The 18,359-nt window shown below is 41.9% G+C and overlaps 1 protein-coding gene and 1 long non-coding RNA gene across 7 annotated transcripts in view; one reads left to right on the top strand and one right to left on the bottom strand.

Annotated features, from left to right (window-relative positions):
- DISC1 (DISC1 scaffold protein) overlaps positions 1-18,359 on the bottom strand; it is a 415,293-nt gene that overhangs the window by 175,440 nt on the left and 221,494 nt on the right. The window lies entirely within an intron of this gene.
- The window catches only part of LOC129529134 (uncharacterized), a 37,622-nt gene continuing 37,187 nt past the window's right edge, over positions 17,925-18,359 (top strand). For both annotated transcript variants that reach the window (XR_008674558.2, XR_008674560.2), the window contains exon 1: positions 17,925-18,194. This is a non-coding gene — a long non-coding RNA (uncharacterized lncRNA). The remainder of the gene's footprint in view (positions 18,195-18,359) is intronic.

Raw genomic sequence — 18,359 nt, 5'->3', positions numbered from 1 at the left:
AAATATCGTATCACAAAAGGAAAAATGTCATGTGATTCCACTTTATGAGACACCTAGAGTAGTCAAATTCAGAGACAGAAAGTAGAACAGAGGTTGCCAGAGGCTGGGGGAAGGGAGAATGAGGAGTTATTATTTAATGGGTGTGGCCAATATTGCCAAGGAAATAGATGTCAGTCTACAGATCAGTTAGTGTTTACATTTTCAAAATTCAACCTAATGTTTATTAGGCTAAAGATTATGTTATCTTGAATTAAGACTCATAATACAACAAAGGTTTAGCCTCCCATCCTGGGTGAACCTCTGGGATTTCTTAACCTCCTTTTGATTTTCTGGCATCACTGAAAGCCGACATATAAACAAACCAGTGTAACACAATCACTGCCCAATGTATTGGTGGTCTTTGGCAAACATGAAGAGTGGGCATTAACGAATGATACTAGACAGTTCTCTTCCCCTGCAAAGACATGTGGACTTCAAATAGGAAACATCAGCATACAGCAATTGTCAGACTCCCAGGTCAGCATGTTTGTTTGGAAAGAGCTCTAGAGTGAAGACCGAAAGACGGGGTTCTGGCTCCAGCTCACCTACACACTTGTCGGACCTCGGCAAATGGAGTGAGTTCTCTGGGCCTTTGCTTGCTCCTCTCTAAAACAGGGACTCAATAGGTGATCTCTAAAGTCCTTCCGTGATCATTCTGTGACCTGGGCCCATTACCGCTCCAGGTCTACCACAGCCGTGGTGTGGAGTGCTATTCATAACTACATAACTGAGAAACTTTCAAAGGAGATTTAATTGTACTAAGACTACCATGCAACCAAATAAAATAATTAGACTGCTACTTTCTCCTTCTGGAATAATCTGATATTCAGGATGAGAGATTTAACACAGGATTTTATATATCAAAACAAAAATAAAATTGGAAGGAACAATATACAAGAATTTTTGTATAAGGAAGCCTTCTTAACTTCTACCTTTCTTCTTAAATGGTCATCACGTCGTTCAGTACCAAAAAATGGTGTCCACCTCCTCAGATTTTTTGTTGTTGTTGTTGTTTTATTTTGTTTTTGAGACGAGTCTCCCTGTCACCCAGGCTGGAGAGCAGTGGTGCGATCTTGGCTCACTGCAAGCTCCGCCTCCCGGGTTCACGTCATTCTCCTGCCTCAGCATACCGCGTAGCTGGGATTACAGGCACCCACCACCACATCCAGTTAATTTTTTGTATTTTTAGTAGAGACGGGGTTTCACTGTGTTAGCCAGGATGGTCTCAATCTCCTGACCTCGTGATCTGCCCACCTCGGCCTCCCAAAGTGCTCGGATTACAGGCGTGAGCCACTGCGCCCGGCCCACCCCCTCAGGTTTTCTAATGACACTACCAATATATAGAAAACAGAGGCAACGCTTATGAGCCTCTTATAACTGAAACTCTTATAAATGAAAGATCAAGGTGCTTGTTATACAGACGAGATATAGGGAAGCCTGATGTAGGAAAAAAAATGAAAACTTCTAAGATTCCTTTCTGTTTTCATCTGAAAATTTGCCCTCAGAAATGAGAATAATGAAAAATTGCAAGTATCGTTTTATAAATGATGAGCCGCGTGTGTTTTTATTGTTAATTTTGTGTGACGAAAACTATGTTTCACCTCCAATGTTCATATACTGCTACCTGGCTATACTCTGCAAAAGGATTTATGAAAAAGATCTTCATAAAAAAAGTCTATAGTACCAGCCAGTACAGCCCTTTTGTGTGGAAAGGCACTAAACAGAACTCCCCAGTGCAAGAGCAAAGGGCATTTTTCTCTTCAGGGGACACAGTGATTTCCTCCAAGAAAAGGAAGAATTGAATAACCGCTTTGATTCTGAGTTTCCGCTCATGGACTTCTGATCTACACTGGTCCTTTTCCTCCACATTGTTCCTGGAGAAACTGGTAGTAGACTAGACCTTGGCTCCAGCATCCTTTCATTCTTACGGAGATGAGAAACCAGGGACTCATTGCCCTACTTTCTTAAAAAGCCCAGGGCAAAGAAATGGATGAACTCACCTAGAGATTCTGATATTGGAAAGAAGTTGCAATCTGTCCCATGACAGTTTTATGAGAAGTTCAATCTACCCCAAGAGTCTGAAAGAAACCATATTGTCTTATTAAAAGCAATGGTTCGAATCTACCTGAATTCAACATAAAACTATGCTTTTGTTAAAAGAATGTTTTAGGCCAGGCGCGGTGGCTCACGCCTGTAATCCCAGCACTTTGGAAGGCCAAGGCAAGGAAATTGCTTGAGGCCAGGAGTTCGAGACCAGCCTGGCCAACATGGTGAAACCCCTTCTCTACTAAAAGTACAAAAATTAGCCAGGCATGGTGGTGGGTACCTGCAGTCCCAGCAACTGTAGAGGCTGAGGTGGGAAAATTGCTTAAACCTGGGAGGCAGAGACCGCAGTGAGCCAAGATCGCACCACAGCACTCCAGCCTGGGCGACAGAGACCCTGTCTCAAAAAAAAAAAAAAAAGAACATTTTATAAACTATGTCAATCAAAACTAAATTCTTGTTAGTTCTATATTTTCATGGCAATGAGCCTGCAGACCCTGTGAAGACATTACAAACTATGCACGTGCTGAAACTTGGAGCTTATCTGCAAGCTAATGAAGACATGTTGGTCTTTTATTATCCCTTTTATTACCAAAATGGGGTGACCAACTTTATTATACAAAAGCCATATAAGTCCTTTGCAGAGTCAGAGACTAACTCTGTCACTTATTTGCTATGAATGTGGGCGTTTTTTACTTACATGAGCCTCGATTTCAACAAACTGAGAACAATGTCTACCTTCAAGGTCAGAAATAAACTAATATTCATAAAGTATTCCCAACTGTGCCTGACACACAAAATCTCCAGCAAACGGCAGCCGCTGCCAGCATCACATCATCACTCCATGGTGCAAGTCATTTTGAAATGATCACATGATTCAAAAATATTACCAAACTAAATGTCTTTCCAAGTGCAGCAAAGATATCCAGATGTTTCCTGGGTCACCTGAAGTCACCATTATTAACCCAATAAATGGCCAGAGACACTTAAATCCTCTCTAGGTGAAGAATGAAGAGGTCTTTCTAGTTCTGATTCTATAACATTAACTAAGGGTTGTCTGGATACCACCCTTAAGTAACAAAACATTACAAAGCAATCATACGCCAGATACTTCATTTTAAGACAGAAATGGCAACTGAAAATCAGAAGAAAAAAATTTACCAAGTTCTTTCATAAGCAGACTATTATTCTTATCCTCAAATAACTAAAAATTATCTGCTAAAACCATCGAAGTAGTCATTTCTTGAGTATACTTCTTTGGAGTCCAAATATGACACCACTAAGGGAATCCTCACAATGGGAAACAGTTGCCATGAGTGATGAGAACACCAAGAATGCTCAGCTCAGAGGCAGCATTCCATCTCTGCTCTGCCTAATAATAGCTGCTGGAGCTATTTCCAGCCACTTAGGCCTCTGAGTCTCAGATGCCTCACGTATAACACCACCTACTCTACAGGGTTGTTTTGTAAATCAGAAATGAAATAAAACGATGATAAAGCTTTTTATCATCCGTAAAGTAATATAACTGTTGTCAGGTATGGTGGGTGCTGGAGCCATCCTCCTGGTGAGAGCCAGTTGATAAACTTTCAAGAATTTTGTGAGCCACTTGTTAAACCAGAAATAGCTGGAAATCAGCCACAGTGGGAGATTTACACTATGGAAATGGCCAGACGTTGCCTATCAGGACTTTTTTTTCCTGGAGAACTGGTTCCTAAGCATTTAACAGCACATTATTGGTCCTAGTCGCTGTTGTAAATAGATATAAAGCTTCCTAGGCCTACAGATGAGTGAGCAAACATTAATGGGAAAGTAATCTACTATGAGGTGATATCTCAATCAGATTCTTAAAACATTCATTGTATGAGCAAAGCAAGAAATGAGAGCATACTAAGAGATGAAAATGGAAAAATATCACGTGACAGCAACCTCTTGTACGTGCTGTGGTCTGACCTTGATATTGAATGGCATCATCAAATTGCATAATCACTAAGATCTACCAAAACGTAAAGCAAGTTAAAAGCTAAATTTACTCAAGGTATAGTGGCTACTGTAGTGAAATCAAAAAGAAATAAATACAAATAACTAAATAATAATTAGGCTCTGAGAAAAATTCAGTCAAGTATGTCCTTTCTGAGAAAAAACTTCCAAAACCACAACAACCAAAAAAAAAAAAAAAAAAAACTTGTCAAAATCAATGACAGAGTCTGGGTGCAGTGGCTCACTCCTGTAATCTCAGCACTTTGGGAGGCCAGGGTGGGAGGATTGCTTGAGGCTAGGAGTTCAAGACTAGCCTGGTCAATGTAGCAAGACCCCATCTCTAATAAAAATAAATAAATAAATAATAAAAACAATGACAGAACAGGCTTTTAACCTCAAAATGTAAGAAACACTCCACCCGAAGGACACTCTCAATCATGTCTCATTGCATCTTTGTTAGACAGATAACCAGTCCCACCCTGATGGATTTCAATTCATACAATGGCACCATCAGAGAGCCCAGATGAAGCTCCTGTTTCTCATGTTCTTCAAGGACTTTCCTGTGCCGACATTCACAGGAACAGAACAAAACTAAGTTGAAGACTTTCTTTAGATAAAGGAAATAGAAAAACACAATACCATTTGAAGGCAAAAGTGCTCTTGGGGAAAAAAATTGATGAGGGACAGAATCATCTTCAACTGCTAGGTCCAAAAATGCAGTCTGCAATTCTGCCAAACTCATCCCACACAGGACTCTGCTGACACAGGTTACTGTATAGCAAGAGGATGAAACTGGCTTAGATTAGAAAGATTTGTCCCAATTCAAGGAATGAATCAGTGAGAGATAAAGGGTAGGGGAATGTGTCTCATTCAAGCCAAATTTCAGTTTTTGCAAGTGCAAAAAGATAACAAAAAATGAGAATTGTGGGGAATGGAAAAAGCTTGATAGTGATAAGTCTGAAGATAGAAAAGAATAGACTCTGCAGCCGGCAAAAATATTATGACATGGAGCCAGGAGGGAAAAAATGTTGGCCCTTTATTTTCTTAAATTCTTTCCTGAAAATGTGGGCTTTTCATATCTGCTTAACCCTGAGAAGGCTCCAAACACACACATCCTAAGACATTACACAAAATATTTTTTGACATGTAGGTTTCTAATCCAAAAATCTGAAATTTGAAATACTTCAAAATTCACTATTTTCTGAGCACCAACATGATGCTCAAAGGAAATGCTGACAGGAGCATTTTGGATTTTGGATTTTGGATTTTTGGATTAGAGATGCTCAACAGGTAAATAAGCAAATATTCAAAAAAACATCCTAGATCTAAAACAGTTCTTGTCCCAAGCATTTTAGATAAGGGATACTCAACCTGCATTATTATGTTGAATGTGTCTTTGGCTTAGAATATTGTCAGTTTTTCATAAACTAGAAAAATCAATCAGATGCCAAGATTCTTTAAAGTTTTATAGATTTCTGGAATAAAACCCTAAACTATTTAGAGTTAATTTACTTTGCAAATATGAAATTGTATGGAAGAAAAAGACATCACTCCATTTCTCAGTTTTTCACCCTTGATTTCCAATTTTCTGTGGTACAAGATCTCTACCTAAATCCACATTAAAGCATTACATTTAATCTCCTTCCATCACTAAGCCTTTTACAGAGTATGAAAACTGGAAGCCACCTTGCCATGGGAACCCACATTCTCTCTGATTGACAAACTTTGTACTGCTGGAACAATACATGGATGGGAAAGAGGAGCCCCAATGAAAAGCTCAGCTCATCAACCCTCCAAGTCCTCAGTTTTCGACTAACACAAAATCTGGCAGAAGAGCCCAGGCTTCCTTACTCTCTGGCACTCATGCTCTCCATCATCTACCAGTGCTTCTTGTTTTCTTAAGAAGAAAAACTCAGTCATAATGCAAAAGAAAAGAAAAAGTGGTTACATAGAAATCCACTTTCAGAAAAAGCCAGAGAGATTTTGATGTAATAGCAACAAAAAATTTTGAAGTAGGCAACAAATGGATGTTACAGACTGATGTTTGTGCCCTCCCAAAATTCATTTGTTAAAATCCTAACCCCCAAAGCGATGGTATTAAGATGTAGGGGCTTTGGGAGGTGATTAGGTCATGAGGTTAGAATCTCCATGAATGGAATTAGTCCCCTTACAAAAGAGGCCCCAGAGAGCTCCCTCGCCCCTTCCAGAATGGGAGGACATATTGAAAAGGCACCATCTATGAACCTGGAAACAGGCCCTCACCAGACACCGAATCTACCACTGCCTCGATTCTGGACTTCCCAGCCTCCAGAACCATGAGAGATACATATCTGTTATTTATGAGCTACTCAGTCTATGGTACTTTGTTACAGCAGCCCAAATAGACTAAGATAATGGAGATAAATAGAAAAATAGAGCAGGGTGGACAGACCTAGATCATCAATGAAGAAACAAGTGAAAATGTGTCAGATAGACATGGGGCACATTGCAAAATTTTTTTTGGTGGGGGGATTATACAGGAAACTAGGTATTGTTTTTAAGCTGAATTCTCAGAACCAGAAGTATGCTGGTTTCCAAAATAGGTTGATGAGATGCAGCTCCCATAGATGAGACCGTGAGCTCAGACACCATTCCCCAGAGCCAGCTGAGGATGAGTGGGCACTCAAGAGTTATAGGGTGTATTTTAAAATAGAAATTAGCTTCTGGATTTTGGAGACTTTTCCAGAATACCTCTGACCAGTCAATAGCATTCACAAGGGTGACCCTGCAATTCATCAACGTTTTACATTTCCAGACCCCATCTCTGAGGTTTCCACTTTCCCCAGATACTTGGAGAAACCTGGGAATGAGGCAGGAGTTATTAAAATACTAAGAAGGCCAGAAGCAGGAAGGTATGGAAACTTCCACAGCACTCCCCAGAGAAACGGAACATGAGGAAGAAACTTGGACTTTGCAACATCTTTTTTGAAAGTAAATAGAAAAAGGAAGACTACAGGAATCGACTCCAAATTGTAACCTTCAGCAGAACAACAGAAAAGGTTGTCTAACCCAGCGAGTGCGTGAAATAGTAAGTAGGAAGGTTGAGAAAGAGTAGGGAGACGGGGAAGACAGCATGCAACACAGACTGGAATGAAGACGAGCACCCTTGCCACCTCCAGAGACAGGCAGAGCTCACGACACAAGTTCAAAACAGTGCTCCCTCCTCTTAATAAGGCTTTCAAAAAAGATCCACAGGAAATTAACTGGTTTTATCCACATGGAAGACTGATAATCAGCCCCAAATGAATGATAAATTGACTAACCATTGGAATTACCTGGAGAACTCTGAAAAACATGCTGAGTCCAGGACCACCTTGGACCTAGGGCCCAGCAGGTGGCCCGGATGCTTAGCCAGGGAAGAGACCCATGGCTATAAATAAGCCCTGACTTAATGTCTTGGAAGACAAGGCAAGAAATTCAGTGAGGCTATATTTTATGGGGCAACTGAATTATTAATTGAGTTAGTAAAATCTGTTTTATTTTGCTTTTTTGGTGAAACAACTGAACTGACACAAGTGGTTGTTTGCTTGGATGCTTCTCCAGGCTCCATCCACAATTGTGTTTAGCCCGGCAAGCCACTGGAATGAATTTCCCAGCTGCAATTTAACCCGGGCCTATAGCGGCAAGAGTTAGCTGATGTTTTTCTCCCTATGCTCAAGTGCCTTCAGAGAAATTTGACTTCAAGGTGGGGTGGTGGCAGGAACTTAGGTTTCTCCTCTATAAACCTTTTAGAAAATGCTTGGAAATCACAGCCACAGAAACCAAGCAGCATTCTCGAATGCACTAAGCGGCCAGATTCCGGGTAGCCGGTCCACATTCTTTCTCAGTGTGGCCCGTCTAGTTCTGACAGTGAGAAGTCATGGCTGCATTTGGACTGTGCTGATTCCGGAAGAAAGTCAAACAGACTTCAGCTAACTTCAAGATTCTCTGTAACAAACAAACAAACAATTTTTTCAAGATTCTAATCATTCTAGGTTATTGTTTGCCTGTGTTAGTTATAAAACCCCAGCATCACAAAAAATACTTGACAAGGTCCATGGAGAATATCTAGTATAACCCTAATTTTTGCTGTGAGGAAACTGAGGCCCATGGTGTTCAAATGACATGGCAGGGATCTGGGACAAACCCCACATGTCGTGATTCCCAGGCCAGTGGCATCTTCACACACCTGGAGTGCCATCAGTGACACTTATCCAGATAATCAATTATAAACATTTTAAATCAGTTAAATAGATCAGAGTTTTCCTGTGCTAGACAGGCTATCCATGTCAACACATGACTTCAAAATGTGTGAAAACATAAGAGTAGTACTTTAATTTCTGAAATAAATTTGTACTTGGGAAAGTGGGGCTGACATTGGAGCCTATAGTTCTGGAGGGTCCTCTAGAGCCCTTGCCTTTCTGTCATGACCAAAACTCACAGAGTGCCTTGACCGCTCTGTGACCCAGACAGCTGCAGGTTTTTCCCAGCAGGCTTGAACCCAAACCAGGGCCTTGAACATTCCCACACATTGATAAAGGTATCTAAGCTTTTGCCCAAAAAACTGAAAGAAACTGGCCCTGGCCCTGAGCCAAATTCCTTAAACCCTCATGTAAACTCCATCCCCTGAGCACCTCGCTGTGGATGTTTCTAGGTGGAAGACCCCTTTTTTCATGCTGCCGCTGCAGGATTGCTGCAGCCCACTCTGCCTAAGTTTCCCTAATGAATGCTTTGGCCTGATCACTCCGGCTTTTACTGCTTCTTTCTTCGGAATCTCAGTAGGCCCCATCTTGGGAAAGTTTGGGGCACTCCCTTGTGGGGACTCCCCTGCCACCACCTTTGGGGTAATTCCAATGATGGGTTCAGCAGGATGAAACAAGGTCACAAAATCAAGCTTCAAGAGGATATGAGGGAAAATACCATGACTTCAGTTCCCCACTGAGCAGCACTGGGAACCATTATAATTGCAACCTGCTCACGCAGGGCAGGCAAGCTCCCTGGGCCGCAGCCACATAAAGAAATGGCAGGGGCAGGTTTTCAACTAGAAGGTCATGTGCCTGAGCACAGGAGAATTACCCTGGAGCAGGGACATGAGAGAGAATCAATGCATGGGAACTAACTGGGCTGCAGTCACTGAAAGCACCTGGAAGTAAGCTCATCCTTAAAATAAATATGACAAATTTCCACAATATCCACAACATTGTTTCAGCAACTTTGATTTCAAGCAGCATTTCATTACCAACTGCATTTTAATGGGCACCCCGAGAACAGAGGGGAAGCAGAATAGGGGAAGGCGGAAAGGAGATGATTAATTGCTCTTATGCTCCTGGACTTGCCACCTTCTTCCTGCCTCTTCATTGCAGTTTCTGCCCTGCATTTTACCATCCACATGCCACAGGATTCATTATGTTCCAATATACTGTGACACATAAATCTGCAATCCAACCGAGAGCTCATAAAGGTCACCATCCAAATTGGGCAACCCATCTCCCATCTGATCATTCTTCCAACTAATGAGCTGTTTAGGCTCACACAGCTTGACAAACATTTGTATGAGTTTATGTTTGCTGAAGCCTTCGGCATATGCACGTCAAGCCAAAAACAAAGCTAGAAGTGTCATCGCCGGATAGTCACCCAGAGAGTGGCAGCCACGACTTTCATGTTCAAAGTGCCATTTTAGGATCTGAACTTAAACAGTACAGCAGCTGTTTGATTTGGATATCACATAAAATTAATGGCCTAACTAGCAATGAGAACCTTTTTTGGAATATGCACGTGAACATATTCAAGGAAGAAAGATGTGCCTAGGGTTTTTTCAGACTTTGAATCAAGTCCCAAATTAGAGACTTGCTTTTGTGGGCTGTGAAAATGGACCAACTGAAGAGAAAGAAGGGGAAACGTCACTTCCCTTTGGATATAATCACCCTTAAAGTCATTTCATGGAAAGGAAAATAAGCCATACTTAGGAAGGAGAGAACATAAGGACTCTTGGTTTAAGGGCATGAGGAACATCTCAATTGCTCATCCTCAACGCCTGCCCTCCAACATTTGTGGTTTAGGCTTTATGCTGTAAATGCAAGAAAAGGGACTACTTCATGAAGAGAGTTCAAAAAGAGAAGTGGGATTTCAAGTTTGGGAAGGAGGATTGTTATTTGTGTGTTTGTCTTAATGGAAATTAAGTTTAACTGCTTGCATCAAATGGGGAACATTCTATCACTGTGGATGAAATAACTTGAGCTCATTTATAGAAAGTTATTTTTGTCTTTTTAATGTACTGTTTAATTGACAAAAATTGTATGTATTATATATATAACATGTTATTTTGAAATATACATATGTTATATAGAAAGTTATTTAAATATGAGACACTCTTTTGTGATTCTTTACAGTACAGTGTAAAGTGAACAAAGACACTTAGAATAAGGTGTAAGTTTTCAAAAGTGTCATTCACAAATTTAAGGATTCGCAAAGGACGCTGCATTAACATTGAAAACCAAAATTTTCTTCAACTTTTTAAACTTCTTTTATACTTCCACTAAATAAATTTCTTTCCTTACCTAGAATTTCTTATTTTTCCTTTGATATTTCCTTACATTAAAGAATTATTGTAGGGGCCAGGCACAGTGGCTCATGTCTGTAATCCCAGCACTTTGGGAGGCTGAGGAAGGTGGATCACTTGAGGTCAGGAGTTTTAGACCAGTCTGGTCAACATGTTAAAACCCCATCTCTAGTAAGAATACAAAATTAGCCAGGCGTGGTGGTGGGCACCTGTAATCCCAGCTACTCGGGAGGCTGAGGCAGGAGAATCGCTTGAACTCGGGAGGCAGAGGTTGCAATGAGCAAGATCGCACCACTGCACTCCAGACTGGGCGACAAGAGTGAGACTCCATCTCAAAAAAAAAAAAAAAAAAAAAAAAAGAATTATTTCAGTTCCTTAGTTTCTTGTATCACATACCTCCAAGTACAGGGTGATACACTACACACCACACAGGAGAGACGTAACTTTGAAGTCTAGGATACAAACTTGAATCTTTCCAGAACATAACAACTAGAGGAGCCTTGCAAAGATTTAACAGCAGGAGGAGAGGCTGACAGCAGGAAGAGCACATGAGAATTCAGAGTTGTAGCTAAGTGTTTTATTAGAAGGTTTACATATACTGCTCTACATTTTATATAAAAGAACTATATGGAAATGGATATTAGTAGGTATATTTGCCAGGAGTTTTTCACATATTACACATATTTAACAATTTCACAGGCATTTTACTTTTTAAAAGTTTTACAATTCTATATATCACATCTATCATATTTCATATTATCACATGTATCACTTCAGTTGTCCCTCAGAATGACTAGAATAGGATTTCATGCTCATTTTATAGATGAGGAATTTGAGGCTCAGAGAGAAAAAAATTAGAATGACTTACCCACAATCACTTAGTAAGAGGCCAGCCGGGATTAAAACTCAGGCCCGCCAGGCAACAAAGCCCCAGCAGAAGCGAGCCTCATGTTGTTGATTTATGTATTTGTGAGTTGGTTATCAGCCCCAGAGTCATCGTGACCCAAGAATCCCCTTGGGCCGCCCTAGACTGACCACCCCACCCAGATGGGTGAGCAGCTTGACCCTTCGTCTAGGAGATTGCTACACTCATCTCAATCCTGTGCAGTAAACAACAGATTATTATTGTCAGTTTAGCTGCTAAAGGACGTTGTTTAGGGCGGTATTTCCAGTCTCATCAGGGCCACTGGGACTCCCCAAACTTAAGTTCAACCACAAATTCAGGGATACAGGCACAGGAGATGCCAAGCCTGCAGCGAGCCAGGACAAGGCAGCTGCTGTATCTTGGCCCTGGGTCAACCCTGGAGCCTATCTTAGCCTGTCTTCAGCCTAGTTCAGCCTACTGCTCTGCGTGGCAAGTTCCTCACCAGTCAGCCCTTAAAACAAGAAGCCAGTACCTTCCTCACCAGTCAGCCCTTAAAACAAGAAGCCAGTACCTGTTCCCATTCCACCCTCTCAGTTCGGAAGCACTTTAATGCTAGTACAGTCATGTACCACTTGTCCACATTTTAATCAGCAACAGATCATGTATGTGATGGTGGTCCCCTAAGATTATAATGCCACATTTTTACTGTACCTTTTCTGTTTAGATATGTTCAGATACACAAATACTTACAGTGTGACAATTGCCTACAGTATTCAGGACAGTCACATCTGCACAGCTTTGTAGCCTAGGAGCAATAGGCTGCACCATGTAGCCTGGGTGTGGAGTAGTAGGACGCACCATCTAGGTTTGTGTAAGTACACTCTATGACGTTCACACAATGGCAAAATTGCCTAACGATGCATTTCTCATAACGTATCCCCAACATTAAATGATGTAGGACTGTATTTGATTATTTTGTTTCTACAAATATTATTCTCTTCAGTCCTTTTTTTAAAGGACAACGGTAGTTTATTAAGGTCTAAATACCTCCAGAAAGAATGCTAAAGGCAAATATCAGCAAAGATGTCTAGCAGGGCTTCAATGCATCCTCAAGCAGTGGTACTCTTAAAAGCAGAAAAGAGTAGAATGCATTTGGTTCTGTTTAAAAATCAGATCCAGAGGGCATTTCCTAACTGCAGTCTAATCTTTTAGAGCTGCTATAAGGTCAAATATTGGGCCCAAATCCATAGCTATGTGGCATAATCCCTTGCAAATGACAAGATGAAATTTGCACAGTAAAGAAACTTCAACTTAGTTACAATTCTATTTCCTTTTCATGTTAAAAACAAAAATCCCTGACTTCTTTCTACTCAATATCATTTACAGTCTGACCAGTGCTTCTCCACCATCTCTCTCCCCAACTTCATCCCATATGGAAGATGGAATTGGCACCCATCTTCATTATTACAAAGCTGATGCATTTAGCCCTTGATATCAATGCCAGTTTAGGCAGAGAGGGAACCTCAATTGGAAAATAATTATGGCTGCTTAAACTGTGAAGCCTGAGGAATCAGAGAATTAATTAGCCACTCCTGCCCTGACTTAAACAAGACCAGGAGCATGTGCCCCAAATGTTGATATAGGAATGCTTTACAAAATATTAGGAAAGTTCATGATCCTGACTGTCTCTTGGGTTAAGGGTAATGCGTTTAAGAAAGATGCATAGAAAAGATGCATAGAAAAGCTGTGTCTGATTTTACATCCTTCATACCCTTGCTGTGCTCACCCCTGTGAGTAGTTCTCCTATATCACCTTTACTTAGCAATGCAAAGGGAAGTGAAACCAATGAATCGTTTTGGAACATTCCACATCTAAAACCTGAGATAAATAATCTCTGAAATAAAGATTCAGAATAATTGAATCAATGAGCAACTCCAAATGTCACCTTCAGATATTCTGAAATGAGATATCCCTCATCTATTACAGAGGAAAAGTAAAATCAATTGAAATTTGTTTTTGTCAGTCAGGCCTTTGGAGATGAGCCGACTGGTGTTTAATCCCATGCTACCCCTCGCTGGCTGTGTCATCTCGAGCAAGTTACCGAACCTTTCAAAGCCTCCATTCCACGACTGAAAAACAGGAAGAGCAACATCCCTCCCTCACAGTGCTGTTCCTGCTGTAGCAGTAGAAGGTCCTGGACAGGTCCCATACCTCACAGCAGCCAGACCTCCCCCTAAGCACCCTCTCCCATGAAGGAGAGTGTGTGAGCCCTTGGTAAACCTCTCACCTTGTGCACCAAAGCTGTCCAGGTTAACACTTTGCTCCCTCCTTTCCAAAGACAAGGTCCCAATTTTATATTCTAAGCCTTTTGTAAAACAGAGGTTCAGAAGAGTGGGGAACTCTGCCTCCTCAAATGCTCGTTCTTCCACCGGCCATGCCACATTCCCACTCAACTGGCCCACATGAAGACCAGCCAGCCTGGCTGCCCTTCTGTCCTCACTTCTCATGGCCCTTACATGTGAGATGCTCCATGACGACGCATCACGGCCAACTCCTCTCCCCATCTCTGTCTCCGCCACAGCCTTTAGCACCTGTAAAATGGGGACACCTGTGCTGGGGGAGCCCCAAGTCTTCTTTCAGGTCTGCACTTCCACGTGAGGTGTGAAATGATCTCATTTCCACCCCCTTCGGACAGGGGTGAATGTGGGCCTGAGCCTGGGTTTGGCTATGTGAGTGACTATATTCAGTTTCCTGCTGCTCAGTGCTGACTGTTTTAGAGCAGGTTTTGCAGCATATTTATCGCCCCAACTCTGCGAGAGGAAGCTCAGTAGGTACAGGTAATCATCTGTACATTCAGGTTCCTCAAGGACATAGGAGTTAGAGAAAGGCGGCGAATTACCCACTCAGAACAGTGCCGTGAATCTAAAAGTCAATAGCCACCCATATAACCACTGGATCATTAGCACTTAAAGTTGCCTTCGAAAAACACAGTTAAAAAATATACTCAGAAGCTCTTGTCATCCACCTGCCACAGACGTGTGAGGACATTTATGGTAACAACAACTAACATATGGATGAGAATGTACAGTAAGTGCAGGAGAAGCGCTCAGTAAGTGCTCGTCCTGTGGAAGGCAGGCCCCCTTTAGAAGTCGGGGCATACCGACCTCTCCAGGCACATGATCCTGGGAAGCACTGCTGCCCTTGCTATGACCTTCACACCCTGCCAGTGCTGGTTTCCCTGTAAGAGTGTCTGAGATGACTAGGTGACAGCAACAGCCTAAGGAAATCCAAAATTAAAACAATGAGCTATTTGTGTTCCCACTTCTACTGAAGGCTGGCTGAACAGATAGCAGAGAGCCAGAGCGTCGGACTTTCCCAAAAGGAAGAGATATCAGGGCAATTAAAAATAAAAAATGAACCAAAGACGTACCCTTTAAATAGAAGTGCCCCACTATACCATATTTAAAACAATTCTGATAGAATATTATTTTGCTGCTTCATACAAGACAAGAGAAATCTCTTCTTTTCCACTTTTCTTCTTTTTTTTAGTGTATAGAGAACTCCAAAAACACTTCTTAACAGAGCAACAACTTAGGCTGCATTCGTACAGGATCGATAGCTCTACAGTGTATTTTTTTACCTGTCACCATCCACACAATTATTTCAGAACATTCCCTGTCAGGTTCTACTTTGTGCTCCGCACAACTCGGGAAGATTTTCATCACCCCAAGGACATGTGAGAGAAATTTATGGTTTACTAGAAGGTTAAGCAACTCAGGCCCTAGCATTGTACAGACAGACATGTCTTTCAAAAGGCAACAGATTTACTTGATGGTCAACTCTGGCGTCATTGGTAACTCGCTAAAGGCTGTCTGTCATAGGATCCTACCTCACGCCTCCGTCTGTTCCCTGATTTAGTGATCAGTAACAGTAATGCCAATGGGGACACAATAAAGACAGCCGAGGGGAAGGCACCCCCATCATCCAGGGACCCCTCCACCCTCCTCTGTTCCTTGTCACATGCACCAATTATGCAGTCCTGCTCTTGGCACACTACCAGAGTTCTCTGTAGGTGGGGCCCAGCCCTCCCACAGGCATTTACTCTTTCACAAAAAAACAGCACAAATCAAGATTAATTAAGATACAGAAATCTCAAGCAAGCAGAGATTTAGTGACACTTTGGACACCATGGTGAGTGCTATGGAAGCGTTTTAATGTACAGAGTCTGTCTCATGCTTCCAAAGTTCTGTTCAAATCAAACCACTGAATGCAATAAGGATCGAAGACACTAGGGAACAAAATGGAAAATAAGACCCAGTCCTTGCTCTTAAAAATCTTACAGTCTATAGGAGAAACTGCATATGTGCTCATGAGAATATAAAACCAGTTCCTGAAGAGAAACCAACGTGTTATGGTGGTGAGAAGACAAAGGTTATATTGAGGATCAGAAAAGGTATCCGACTCTTTCATGAGCTTGTATAATAAGTCACAACTCACAGTGAACTGTGTCATGCTTTGTCTTTGACCTAAAATCATACACTTGGAAAGAACCTAAAGGATCATTTGATAAGCAAAATGGTATGAGGGAAACACACACACACATACACACACACATATACACATGAAAACACAAACATACACTACACCACACACACACACACACACCACCATCATCATCATCAGAGCCCTGCTATTGGCTCCTGGTTATTGACTTGGGGACCTTGGGCCTGTTGTCTAACCTCTCTGAGCACTAGTTTCCTCTTCTGTAAAACAAGGATAGGCCGGGCACAGTGGCTCACACCTGTAATCCCAGCACTTTGGGAGGCCGAGGCGGACAGATCACCTGAGGTCGGGAGTTCAAGACCAGCCTGACCAACAGGGAGAAACCCCGTCTCTACTAAAAATACACAATTAGCCGAGCGTGGTGGTGCATCCCTATGATCCCAGCTACTCGGGAGTCTAAGGCAGGAGAATCACTTGAACCTGGGAGGCAGAGGTTGCAGTGAGCTGAGATCACGCCATTGCACTCCAGCCTAGGCAACAAGAGCAAAACTCTGTCTCAAAAAAAAAAAAATGAGGATAATAATTCCACCTTGCAGGATTGTTGTGATAAGTAAACATAACATATATCAAGAAGCTCAGCAGGTACAAAGTGTTCAACAAATAATATCTCCTGATAATTGGACTAGGTTCCTCCAAAGTGAACTTCAAAAGACTGTCAGTTCTTGTCTTTTAAATATTCACTCATTTATTCATTGTTTCACTGCAAACATTTACAGTAAGGCCTCTATGTGAAAGACACTGCAGAGTGTGAATATAATGTAATCCCTGCATCATGGGATATGATCTAATGGCATAGTTTGATACTGCCCAAAACTTGATCCAAGACATCAGGCATAATATGCAAGGGACAGGGAAGAAAGGGGGCATTGACACCCATCTCCAATTCACCTATGCACAAATACTGAAGATCACTGAGGTTAAGTAACTGGCTGAAAGTTGCATGTGTTATTTTTTGGACAAACTGAGAAGTGATCGGGGTCTTTTGATGACTAGTCAACTCACAAGATTATCTTTGACCAAGTAGATAGACCATCCTGGACACATCCTAGAGCCTTGCTACACAAAGGAGAGGCGAGAACAGTAGCAATAGCATCACTTGGAAACTCATTAGAAATGCAGATTCTCAGGCTACCCAGGACCTCCTGAATCACACCTGGCATTTTAACTAGCTTTCCAGATGGCTCAGATGGATGTTGAAGTTTGAGAAGCACCACCCTAGAGGAACTTCAAAAGACTGTCAGTTCTTGTCATTTAAATATTCGCTCATTTATTCACTGTTTTTCACTCAGCAAACATTTACAGTAAGGCTTCTATGTGCAAACACTGCAGGGTATGAATACAGTATAATCTCTGCATCATGGGATGCAGTCTAGTGGCGCAGTTTGATGCTGCCCCAAACTTGATCCAAGACACCAAACCTGTTATGCAAGGGACAGGGAAGAAAGGCGGCATTGATACGCATCTCCAAGTTCTCCACATCACTGTGTACAAAAATACCATCTGCTTGTTAAAACAATCAAAGCCACAGACAGGCCTGGAGTCAGACCAGCCCTGTTTCTCTCTTTGCCCAGGGGAGGGACCTCAGGCAAACTGCCTCCTTTTGATGAATCCCACCTAAAAAAATAAAGTCTTGGACTTCAGGAACATCCAGATTCTTCCCAGCAGCTCTCTTCATTTCTTCCTAACTCTTCTGGTTTTATTCATTTATTTATTTGGCAAATATTTGGCAAATATTTGAGTGACACTATCTGCTGGGGATTGCTACAGTGCTGGGGACATTGGTGACAAGATAAATGAGGCCCTATCAGCCAGCAATAAGTACCACACTGAGCACTGAGACAGGGTAATGAGATCTGGCATTGCTGGGTGGCTGCTTTCCATCGGATGGTCAGGGAGGCTTCTTGGAGGAACAGGATTTAACTTGAGGCCGAAACGGCACAAGGGTAGAGCCATATAAAACTAAGGAGAAACCATTTTAGGATGAGGGAACAAACCCTGAAGGTGTGAACAAGCTCGGTGCATCTAGACATGTAAGGAAGGTTCCAGCATGTGAAGGAGCGAGGAGGGAGAAGGGTCCGGTGAGGTCTTACAGCAACTGAGGGTCCAGCCACATGAGGCTGAGCAGCCAAGGTAACTTTCTGGATTATTTTCTGTGTGTGACCAGAAGAGTGCTAGGCAAGGATCTGATTTTAAATTCTCTTCTTATAAAATGAGGTATGGAATAGGCTGCTATGGACTGAACTGTGTCCTCCCCCAAAACTTATATGTTGAATCCCTAATCCCTGGTACTTCAGA

The sequence above is a fragment of the Gorilla gorilla genome, chromosome 1 (genome assembly GCF_029281585.2).
Source record: "Gorilla gorilla gorilla isolate KB3781 chromosome 1, NHGRI_mGorGor1-v2.1_pri, whole genome shotgun sequence".
Classification (NCBI taxonomy): domain Eukaryota; kingdom Metazoa; phylum Chordata; class Mammalia; order Primates; family Hominidae; genus Gorilla; species Gorilla gorilla.
Note: the sequence above shows the minus strand (reverse complement) of the source record. Positions and strands in the feature narration are given on the sequence as shown.